The sequence below is a fragment of the Chanodichthys erythropterus genome, chromosome 12, assembly GCF_024489055.1.
Source record: "Chanodichthys erythropterus isolate Z2021 chromosome 12, ASM2448905v1, whole genome shotgun sequence".
NCBI classification, from domain to species: domain Eukaryota; kingdom Metazoa; phylum Chordata; class Actinopteri; order Cypriniformes; family Xenocyprididae; genus Chanodichthys; species Chanodichthys erythropterus.
The window spans coordinates 32864993-32877779 of record NC_090232.1 but is presented as its reverse complement, the minus strand read 5'-3'; the positions used below and the strand labels follow the sequence as shown (position 1 = coordinate 32877779).

Here is a 12787-nt window from a genome sequence, read left to right as displayed (position 1 = left end):
TCCAACTCCTTGTCTTTGTTTCCCACATCCTCTTTTGGAAGAAGAGTTAAAAAGAAGAAATAGTGACTACATTTCATAAGAATCTTCCCCAATGTGTATGAGGGCACGTACACACGCATAGACAATCCCGCAGTTGAAATCGAGAGCCCAAAATATTTCATCACCTCAGAAGAGAATGAAAGCCAAGACATCTGGGGATTGTTCCATGAGAGCTCCTCAAACGCTGCCGAGGTGCCACGGCAGACGCCATCAGGAATGATTCCTTCTCTGTTCCCTTTCCTTCTTTTTCCAGCTTGCAGCAGAGCATTTGTCATTCCATCATCCCTTCATCTGTTCTATCTCTGTTCTGTCATTACCTGTGTCCCGCGGGCTGACTTTTGGCTATTGTTGCCAGACACCAGATTGGACGGAATGCTTGCAATGTCAGCAGAAGTGCAAAATGTTTTGTTTTTTTTTCTTCATTCAAACTGTGCCTTTCAGTCTGTGGAAGATGATGGTTAGATTCAGTGGTGTTATGGTGCCGTTAAATAGAAGCGTTAGACTATTTTAGTATGGTGATTTGTCAGCATCACTGGAATGGAATGCATGTTTGAAGACTTAGCAGGACTCAACATAAAAATCATAATAACAAGGTACAGCAACAATGTTACAACCATACTGTATGTAACTTCTGCACACAGTTTAAGGGTGGACTGGTCAGCTCTGTATTCGGACTTGCTGTAATTAATGTGGTCTACAGAGTATACACATTTTTTATGCCCCTGCAAGCTATATATAATGAATGCCTCTTCCTTAGAGATAATTTGCTGACTAAAAGAAGATATATTGAAACAAACAACCTTGAGAAGGTGAGCTGGTCTCTAGATAAGGCTTTACTTTGCATTAACGTGCATGTTTTAGTAATAGTAATAGTTTGTGATCTATCTATCTATCCATCCATCCATCCATCCATCCATCCATCCATCCATCCATCTATCTATCTATCTATCTATCTATCTATCTATCTATCTATCTATCTATCTATCTATCTATCTATCTATCTATCTATCTATCTATCTATCTATCTATCTATCTATCTATCTATCTATCTATCTATCTATCTATCTATCTAAACAATTGAATTAACTAGATTATCCAAAATGTACAGTCTACTCTATACATATACACACTTTTTTTTCTTTTTGCTGAAAAATATGTAAAATTACATATATACCATTATCATGACATTCGATTACTCATACCGTGATCTTACCACCTAATTTCTAAGGTTGAAATACACTGCTTAATTGCTTGCCTAAAATGAATTCCTAGCAGCATATTAGCCCTTCATGTCCACAGCATGTCCACACATTAGTGATTTCCCCTCATATACACACACCTCTTTTCTCACCAACAACTGTATTGCATGATTCCAGGCTACTTTAGAAACATGAATATCTTCAAGAATAATACCCATTTACGTCATTCTGTTGGAAAGGGAAAAAGGCATTTTTGGGTTGCATGTGTATTTGAGTGTGAATGTGTAATAGTCTTAGAGCTAGGGTTAGCTGCTCATCATGTGGAAATGGAGATCTAGTTAAAAGTAGTGTTCAGTCCTATTGAGGGTTTATGATAATATGCAGCGGTTGTCTCTGTAGGGTAGTGTGGGCGAAAACTTTTGGCTATGCTTTCTGCCGCACCCTGCGTGGTAAAGTTGCATGCAGCATGTTGTGGACTCGTCAACCCAATGGGGTTTGTGACGTTCATTCTAGAGCCAGTCTGCCAAATGCTCTTATGTTTGTTTTCCTTCATTTTCTGTAATGAATTACGCTGTAATGAATCTATTTTAGAAGGAACATGTGCAGCCATTTAAGCCAGTTCTTTCGCTGATTTAGCCTCAACATTCACTCGGAAAAACAACTTGAAAGACTATCTTTTTAGATTTATGGAATTATGTTTCATTCTCAATTACTGTAATTGAAAATGGTACGCATTACAGATTGCTCCCTGCTCTTCTAAATCATTATTATTTCTTGCCCAGCATGACTAGAAATGTCATGAAATGACATCATCCTCATTTGTTGGTCTCCCACAGAGCTCAGAAACAAGATAACAGATAACAGACACTTTCTGCATCCTCTCACCTACTTGAATGACATCATTCATTCAAAAATAAACTACTAGATTACTGAAGGCAATCCAGATTATATATACATATATATGGACGAATGCACTTGAACAAAATATACTGTAAAGACATTTATATTGTTTTTTTTAATATAAATGTTATTTTACACATTATTCATCAAAGAATCCCAAAGCATAAGCATAGCCATTTTCAACTGTGATAATAATAGAAAAAATAAATAATAATAAAAAATAAATAAATAAAAGAAAAATTGAGCACCAAATAAGCATATTAAAGAGATTTATGAAGAATTACGTGACACTGATGACTGGAGTAATTGAAATTGGAGAATAAAAATATTCATTTGTCTTCACAGGAATAAATTATATTTTTAAATATATTAAAATATAAAACACTCATTTGAAATTATAATAATATTTTAATAATTGTTTTAATAATATTTTGTTTATGGAGCATAAGTGATTTATCTTACTGACCCTAAACTTTTGAATGGTAAAAATATCAAAACATTTAAATGTAAACATTTTATATACACATTTGTATATGTACATTATGTAAACATAGCATTGTGTATGTTAAAAAGTAAGTTAACCCTTAAATGCATACCTCGGGTCTTTAGTGACCCGGGACGTCATTCACTACCCTCCTCCTCATTCATTTTTTAAAGTTAGACATCAACCTTCTTGGTATTCCTCAATCAATTCATTATAAAGAATACAACAAGAAAAAAATCATAAAATTATAAAAGATTGCCTATATATTTGTATTCATTTTTTGTAAAAAAATTGTATAGGGTCGCAAACGACCCGAGGTGTGTATCAGTGTACGTATATTTTTTCTTCACAACAATAATTGAATCTTAGATGACGGAATAAGTGCAATTCACCTTTATTCCACAAGGTGGCAATGTCTGATACACAATGCTGAAGTGACGATTCATTCAGACAGAAAAAAAAAAAAATAATAACATGAAATGGCTCAGCGATTTACTGCAGAGCAAGTAAATGCAATCAAATATGACTGTAACTGGATGGATCTGGTGAAGCTGTTAGCGATCGAAATATTGATTTTGAAGATGTTGAAAAATATATAGTTTTGAGAATACGCTTGAGATCGCGAATGGGCTCATATTCGTGACCTCAAACATAAAACTATCCCATTATTTGCTGAATTTACTGGGAAATGAGCTCTGACGAGGACAGTGATGATGGCATAAAACATCTGCTCAAAATGAGCCCTTTCAAGCTCCAAAAGGAAACAAAATATGATTTATTTTATTCTTCTGTAATTGTTACTCTAATATCAGAGGAGTTTTATATTATCGCGACAGGTAGAGATCCATCCGTGTTAGATATAGATCCGGGTCGATAAAGACCCGAATATGTAAGAATGATTGGCGAAACAGTCATGCATTTAAGGGTTAAAAATAGTTAAACTTTTGAAAACACACCATCTAGTGGTTTATAACATGTGTTATGTAAAGGCCCCCTACGAAACGTGTCAGATCAGGGTTAGCTGAACCCGACATCGGTCTAATTATACAACACACTATCTGTTAAATGCCGGTGGAATAAATGGACTAGCAGTGACATTGTGGGCATCAGCAGTAAGAACCTTTTATCCTCATGACAAACAACATTAGCAAACAAAGCAGAACACGCCTCAGAATGTGCTGACCAGTTGAGGTGACCACATGGGAGAACATTACCACCCATCTTTTGCTTCCCCTTTAAAATGGAGGCTGCTTTCATCAATGAAGGGAGAAATATTTAAGTGGTCTTTTTCTGGAGCTATCAAAAGACCCTCTTTTTCAGCATTGGACCAGCAGGAGTGCCCAGCTGAATTCAAATGGCAAGAAATAAAAAGAGAGTGAGAAAGAGACTCTGTATGTGTGTGTACGTGTGTACTCACACACATACAGAATGGGCGTCTGAAACTAAAATGGCCAGAGGCAATGACTTGTGTTTTCTGAAAATCCCATCATTCTGATAACGGTTTTATCATTCTCCATTGTATCAAGTAAATTGCTGCAACATAATTATACGGTGGTCACAACTAAATAAGCAGTGTTTAGATGGCTGCATAAACAGCCAATGAGCTGCAATAATTACATAAAATACACCACAACATTAGGCGTAACACTTGGTTCTGTTTTGCAAAATGATATTCTAAATAAAACCATTTTGAGATGGAAAGTGGTATGGTGTCTCTGCAATACATACAGATTTTATTTTATTTATTTTTTTATTCTACTTTAATTAAATGCAGACTGTAAAGAAATGAAAAAAATGAAAAATGATAAAAATACATAAAATGTAGAAAAAAAAAAAACTGCTAATAAAATTCACTGCAGCTTCAAAGCATTTTTGCCAGCCAACTGAGCTGACTGAGGTGCGAACAAACAATAAATACCCTGCTGCATAAAAAAGGTCAGCACAGCATTATGTTACTACAAATGATGAAAGAGAGAGAGAAAGAGAGAGAGAGAGAGTTTGATTTATATAGCTGCTGGTAGTGAGGGAGGGACAGCACTAACTACAGTTACACTGGCACACAGTCACACATAAACTATCAAAATGACTTTTTCAACCTACAACAAGGACAAACACGCACAAAGGGACAGTGAGTGAGGGAGAAAGACCACTTTAATAAAACTAGTGTTACTAAAAATAATCACCATCGTTAATAAAAGTTGCATGTTTTTATCCAGAACATGTTAATTCATATTAGCATTGCATAATCACAACTCTAAAGCCCTATTCGGACGGGATTATTTTTCCCTGAGGAGGTCAGGTAAATTTGTGTTTTACAGATGCATTTTGTGATTTTAATCCCATCTGAATAAAACATGTCTGCGTTTTTCTCAGACAAAACCTTGGTGGAGAAATTCATAGAAAATTACCTACTGTTTTTCAGCTAAATCAGGCATCCTCTGAGAAATCAATTCCCATACAAAAAAAGAATGTCTATGATTGTGGTACATTATTTTTGTCACAACACATCCCTTATTTTTATCCTTTGTGGAATACTCTAACTAAAGCTACGTTTCCTGTCTTGCTGCCTGATGCAACACTATCATGGATTTAGACCTTAAAAATATACAACAAAATCAGTCAGTGCTTGAACTCTTGGCATCCCATCCAAAATAAAAATAGAATAAAATAATAAGAATACTAACAACACAAATTTTAAAGAATAGTAACCAACAGAGTCAGGCATGATTCTTTATTATTTTATTCGTCTGTATTATCTCTATTCTTTCCATTAATTATATACATAATATTATAATAATATACTTAATCACATATACTACCGTTCAAAAATTTGGGGTCGATAAGATTATTTATTTATTTTTAAAAACTTTTATTCTCACCAAGGCTGCATTTATTTGATCAAAATAGCAAAAACAGCAATATTATGAAATATTATTACAACATAACTGCTTTCTTTTTTAATATATTTGTAATGTAAATATAATGTAATGTAAAATGTAATTTATTTCTGTGATGGTAAAGTTGAATTTTCGGCAGCCATTACTCTTCAGTGTCACGTGATCTTTCAAACATCATTCGAATATGCTGATTTGCTCCTCAAGAAACATTTCTCATTATAAATGTTGAAAACAGTTGTGCTGCTTATTAATTTTTGTGGAAACTGTATTTTTTTTTCAGGGTTCTTTGATAAATAGAAAGTTCAAAAGAACAGCATTTATTTTATTTTTAATTTTTTGTCTAACTATGTAAAAGTCTTTAGGCTACAGTCAATTTGATTAAAAAAATCCTTGCTGAATAAAATTGTTAATTTCTTAAAAAAAAAAAAAAAGTTTCATGATGCATGCAACCTATCCTATCCTATCCTATCCTATCCTATCCTATCCTACCCAAACCATTACATGAAATCAAAGTCTGTGTTAGTATATTCCCATTCAAACAGTGTTTATGACACAACGATCAGAGTTTGTTCATGACCTATGTTTCAGTTTCCATAATGTTCCGTGAGCTCTGTGCTGACATCTCACATGGATGTCGGAGTGGAAAGAGATTGTAGGGGACAGAGGGAACGTTTCCCGCCCATCTACGATTGGCTACATACTACAGGGTCTCTCGCCTGTGTGCACCTCAACCCCCTGTGGCGAATTTGGATTTGCTGACACAAGGGGGGCAAAGGACATTCCCCTCTCCCTTAAACCCTCTTCAGAAGTGCCCTAGATAGCGTCAGCATGATGTTCTAGGTCACATCTATCAGCCCAGCCCGTTCTCCATGCGTTCCATTGACAGTAATGCTCATTTAATCACCTTAATGAGAGTGTGGAACGGCGAGAACAATGATGTGTGGCCGCAGTCGTTTAACTGTAACTCGGATGCTTATGAAATGCCGTCTCTCCTCTTCCGTGTCAGTGTAATCTCATTTGGAATCTGTTTTACTGCCTTCAGCAGGCACATTCAAAAACCTCTGAACACAGTCGCTAGTCTCGCTCCGCGGCGGCTCTGCTTCATTATACATGACTCTGCTACTCGGTGGCTGAGCCATTGAATAGTCCCTTTCTTTTTTTTTTCTTTTTCACTCTGCAGCACTAGATATAGTGGCATGTGTTAAAAGAGTTGAAGAGACAGGAGACAGAGAAAGGACACTGAGGCTGAAGTGGACATACTATAATCTGGTTAGGCCGAGTCACCTGCTGAAACCAACGGAGGTGTCAAATTGCTGACAAAGAGATTTTCCTCTCGCCGTCTCCCTGGTAATAAACCAATTTGTGGTACTCCACATTAGAGTGCCAACCGCCACTGTGGGGCACCAACAGAGCCCATATTTGCACATATATTACAGGTCCTATAGAAAATAGCAAATACGTATATTATGAATATTTCCAATAAAAAAAATAATAAAAAAAATCAATATGGAGTCAATCTTAACTAGTAAAAAAAAAAAAAATGGTATTGCTGCTGATACTGTACACTAAAAATACACACATGAGGTTCTGTGCACTGACAGTAAATATAAACCGACAGAGATAAACTACAACAGAAAACCCCCACAGAGATGAACAAACCCACCTTCGTTTCCCAACAGGGGAGAAATCAATAAGAAAAAATGACATACGCAGCCACTCTTACTCTCTTTTGCTATGTGAAGGTTAAAAAGTTTGAAATGGCAAGCGTAAATCCCTGTTTTGTCACTGCAGCAGTCAAGCATGTTTGTTACCGACAATTGGATTTATATAGTGAGTCCCATGCACCAACAGCAGCATTTGTGTGTAAGTGTGTGTGTGAATGCATACAAGCATTTGTTGCAAATGGCTGTGTCTCCGGACCCTGACCTCTCTGACCCCTCATTCAGCGCTGACGAATCGCCTTTCTCGTTCTCCCTCAGCAGCCATTACCGGCAGCCTAGAAGCCTCTCTTCCTCACTAAGCTGATCACTCTGTCATAGTCCAGCACCCGGCACACCGGAGTCTCACACACACTCACACACAAACCAGCAGTCCATTGCGAACAGCGTAAGGAAAACTAAAATAGAAAATTTCAGTTTTTCAGTGCTTCTGCCTCTTTAAAAACAATAAGTAAATAGAAATCTTTATAGAATTGTATGAATCTATTAACACTGCTACTTAATACAAATGATGATAATAAAGTAAATACAAATATTATTAATTGCCATTAACTTATATTAATTGTGATAGTATTTATATTAAATGGTTAGCAAAAGATGATCTGCACTGCACCAAAATTTATCTTTATATAATTTGTTTATTTCTTTAACCTTTATTTAACTGCTTATCCATTTTTATAGTACATTTCATTGCTATTTTATAGAAGTTCAAACTGAATATACAGATTTTTTAAATGTGTGATTTCACATCCACAAAACTAAACCAGCAACAACCAGTAACATCTACAAAACATCAAATACAGTTGCCATGATTTAATTAGGACAACAATAAAATTAAAAGAAAAAAGGCTTAGAAGCTGAATAAGATCACCTGTGATATTCCTTTGAATACTTGTGAAAATCTACAGAACATATTTGACTATAAATTTAGCAAAGTAAGACACTGAGCCATAAGGAAAAATATATTATTCAAAGCCATATTATTACCCTAATAATATTGCATAACTTATTATATAACAGAAACATAACATAAACAAACAGAAAAACAGATAAATATAAAATGAAATGACAATACTAAACTAAAATTATTTAAAAATATTATATATATATATATATATATATATATATATATATATATATATATATATATATATATATATATAATTTATAATATAATATATTATATTTAATTTAATATATATATATATATATATATATATATATATATATATATATATAATTTATAATATAATATATTATATTTAATTTAATATATATATATATATATATATATATATATATATATATATATATATATATATATATATATATATATATATATATATATTAATCTAAAATATAATATTATATATTATATTTAATATATATATATATATATATATATATATATATATTTAATATATATATATATATATATATATATATATATATATATATATATATATAATTTAAGAAGCGTACTAAATACTGGCTGTTACAGTTGTTAAATATAAATTTTACTGTAAATTTTTTTTTTTTCAGATCAGTTCCTTTTTAAATAAATCAGATTATATTAATTCAAATAAAATAATCATATTAAACTGAAATTATAAATAAAATCGCTACCTCTACAGCTCAGAGAACTCATTTGAGCAAAGAGCAAAAGAACATTTGAGGACATTTCCTCCTGCAGTCGCCATGGATTTGTCAGTGAACGTGCTTACTTCTGGATTTCAGTAAATAATAAATATGGAGGTGAAGATTGCCGCATTAATAATTCCAAAACTTCCACAAACCAAATTCAGCTTGTTTGTTAGTGTTCGTGTGTGTGTGTGTGTGTGTGTGTGTGTGTGTGTGTGTAGCTTTGGTATGTGTTATTAGAGTGGTTGGCTGTGATAAAACAAGAGTTGTGATGAGTAAATAAAACAGATCAATAGTGTCTGGGATGTTATCTGGGTTTACAGTGGTTAGAGCCTCAGCCTTTCTGCTGCCCAGCCGTGGACTTGACTGCTTCTAGATCTTTCTTCTTCGAGACAGCAGAACGGAGATCCAACCCATCTGGACGCCCATCGAGATAAGACTCACTTATTCCACACACACCTCATCCCTCATCAGCTTCGCTACCTCTATTCTTATTGCTCTTCATTTATCTTAATCTATACTTCTCGGTCACTCTCTTTGTAAATGATGCTGTGTATCTTTTTCTGTGGCAAAGTATCTGGGAATCTTTTATTCCACCGTGCTCTCAATACTATATTTTATATTTTCTACTTTTTAAATCAACCTCTATTGTTTGTCATAGGTGCAAAATAAGCACAAAGAAAATGATAAGAAAATCAAACTGACAGCTCTAAGAGATATTACGAGACAAAAGAAAAAAGGAAGGAAATAGAATGGAGTGCTTTACTAACGAGAGGAGCTGGTGCGAAAAATGTCAATCACTCCCTCTCTTTTTTATACATCCCACATGTTGCAATTCATTTCAGTTTCATTCATATTTTTCCCCCCATTTTTAATGAGAGAAGCATATTTCTGAAGAAATCATAAAGAAGGCCGATGGCCGATGGCAGACGGAAGGCGGAGATGCCTGGGCCGTGAACCGCAACATTTTCTCTCACTTTTTCGCTTTTCCATTTAAAGCGCCACATGCGCAGCCTCAACCCAAACCAATTTTTCTCTGTATGAATTAAATATGAGGCTTGGTAATGTTTAAAGGAGCAACCGAGAGACACGAGCCCACTCAAACCGGCTCCCAATGACCCGATCCGCTCCCCACCTAGGGCGTCCAAAACACCCTTCATCATCATCACGTAATAAAAAATAATAAAACAAAAAAATATATGGATAAGAAAATGTGACCTGGCTTGTTTTACAGCACAGTAAATCAGCCTATATTACTGGCTGGTATCAAAGGTAATTGAAACTTTTATTCTTTGAGTAATAGCACCATCTCCAGTAATGCACTCCATCAGCAAGATTACTGCACACACTGAACATATATCACACAAGGCAAAAAAAAAAAAAAAGGAGCTCTGGTTGCTAGGAGATCTCGCCCCATTTGTAAGAGACAGAGAGAGAAATAGGGAGACACGGGAGTACGAAGTGAGGGTGGGGGTACAGAACGAGAAGATGGCTTTTTCCTTTTCTTTTGTTATGTTTCTCCCTTGAAAAAAAAAAAAAAAAAATCAAAAATCAAACCATTAGTTTCCTTTGCTACAAAATCCGTTTTCTGTTTGGAATCAGAGGAGAGGAGCGTGATCATAAATCAAATGTGAGCCTGATACATGGTTTAAAGTGGAACCATACACTAACGCCTTCTGCAAAAGGGACATTAAACACCTCCGCACATGGCCCCGACTCAACAGCCAATCTGACAGCTTATTCCTCATGGCGCTGGGGTCAGAGGCTCTCCGTTGCATTTGATACACACAGTGGGACAGTTTTTCCTCTTCATTCCTCTTTTACGTGTGAAGCTCCACAACTCAAAATCAACCTAAAAGTGCAGGAGAACTTAAGCGACAGCATATGAAGGTGCAAGGAAACACGCATTTGCAGCTCACTTCCACATGCAATGGGAAAACAAACAAGCAGACAAAAAAAAAAAAGTGGTGACAGTCTCAGGAGTCTTAACTAAATGACTATCCTGCACATATATCCGCACATCGATCAAAAGCTTTTCTGACCAAAACCTGTAATTACACTTTTCAGAAGGGTGCGGATATCGGATCTATCACCATCAATCAAGCGGGCCTGGCGAGCGGACGGCGCGAGCGGTTCAATTGAAAAGGTAGCAGAGCGTGCGAGAAATTCCACGCTGAAGCTGTTTCCAATTAGCTGCACTGTAAATGTCTATTGTAGAGCGGCGGCACGCAGCAGTCACACAAGCCACCGCTCTCTGTCTGTCCCCCTCAAAGCTAATCAAAAATTAACTGAGAGGGAAAATGAGAGGAAAAAAGCATGTAAACATATCAGCTAATTGAGAATGTGTTCAGAAGCATCGTGATCAAGGCGGCTCACAGAGGACATAGTGATTTTCAGAAATGCCGCACTGCCTTGTAGCATCCTATGTGAGACAATCAATTTTGAGTGCAAATAGCAAATTATTTTTTAAAAAAATTAAAAATCATCATAATAATAAAAGCAGTGATTACAAAATAAAGCTTTGGAGTTTGTGTCTTAGTATTTCTGTAGAATTCAAACTAGCTGATTTTCTGACTCAAACAATTCAAATTACAGAACTAAAATAGATACATTAGACTCACCAGCCACTAAAAGATCTCGCAAACACGCACACAAACACATGTCTAGACCATGAAGATAAAGACAATGGATGAAAAAAGAAATCGGACAAGAGTGTGAGAGAAGCAGTGTGCGCAACAAGAATCGGACAGCAGAACAGTACAATCTCGGGGGGAGAAGGGGGTGGTGTTCAGATGTTACCTTGGTCAGGGCTCCTCCAGCGATGACCTGAAGGGTTAAAATGAACCCCCCACTCCAGGGCTGTAGAGGGTCATCAAGACTCAGCACAGAATACTTAACGTCCTCTTCCCATTCCACACGCACACACGCATGCATGCACACAGCCGTTCACACACACACACATGCACGGCAGCCAGACCTGCACGCGGCACATACAAGAAGATCGGTGTTCCGATGTTCCCACCGAAGAGTGAAAACTCAAGGTGGAAAAAAAAAAAAAACTGAAAAAAGAAAGATGGAAACGCGGGATGACAATTGACTAAACGGACACGATTGGTCACAGAGAGGTTAAAGAAGCATCATGCGGTCTGATTATCTCTCTGTTTCTAACACTCTGCGCTGTTGCTGCTTTCTCTGTCTCTCTCTCTCTCTCTCACTCTCTCTCTCGCTCAAGCGGAGGCTGTGCTGATCGCAGAGGCTTGCTGATGCACTGGGAAGTTTGCAGTCCTCGATGGAGCCCCCGTCACGCATGGCTGGTCCCGGCACACGCTATTGGCTGAGCCTGTGTCAATCCGATACTCAGGGGGTGGAGACAGCAGTAGAGATGGGAGGGAATAGGAGGGGCTTTGGAGCTGCATTAACCATTTGGAAGCCAGAAGAACTGTTCTTTCTCCAGTCACCCCCCTGGATGTGTGCACACACACACACATCTTCAACACAAACACAGACTCCCTGGGTCTGCAGCTGTTACTGCTGCTGTTGAGGGGGAACAAGAAAGCCCACCTTGACACAGTTCTTTCCTTCTAAAGTTTCAGTCCTGCTATTCTTTTATAAACTCTCTCCTTTTCCTCAAACACACATCTGCATAGAATCAATTCAGAGTAACAACCACAAAAACGTCAATCCGGTATTTTTGCCCACACAAAAGAAGCTTTACAATTAACTAAAAAGCCTCACTGTGTTGAAAGCCCAGTAACTAATTGTAATTATTACAGCCACAATTGTCACTGATTACACTTTCCTGACTCAAATCGAACAAATCATGCAAAACAAGAAGAGAAAACCGAAGAACACTTCCAGAGTCCAGCTGCCCATAATGAAAAGCACAAGTGAAAGTTTGAGGGCTATTTT

The 12787-nt window shown here is 36.4% G+C and overlaps 1 protein-coding gene across 3 annotated transcripts in view; it reads right to left on the bottom strand.

The window, feature by feature from the left end:
- The window catches only part of tenm3 (teneurin transmembrane protein 3), a 284146-nt gene that overhangs the window by 153245 nt on the left and 118114 nt on the right, over positions 1-12787 (bottom strand). Inside the window, exon 1 of one of the 3 annotated variants that reach the window (XM_067404651.1) lies at positions 11678-11872. The exons of the other annotated variants lie outside the window; for them this stretch is intronic. The gene's annotated coding sequence lies outside the window, so the exon portion shown is untranslated. Of the gene's footprint in view, positions 1-11677; positions 11873-12787 lie in introns of those variants that run through there. 3 annotated transcript variants of the gene reach the window in all.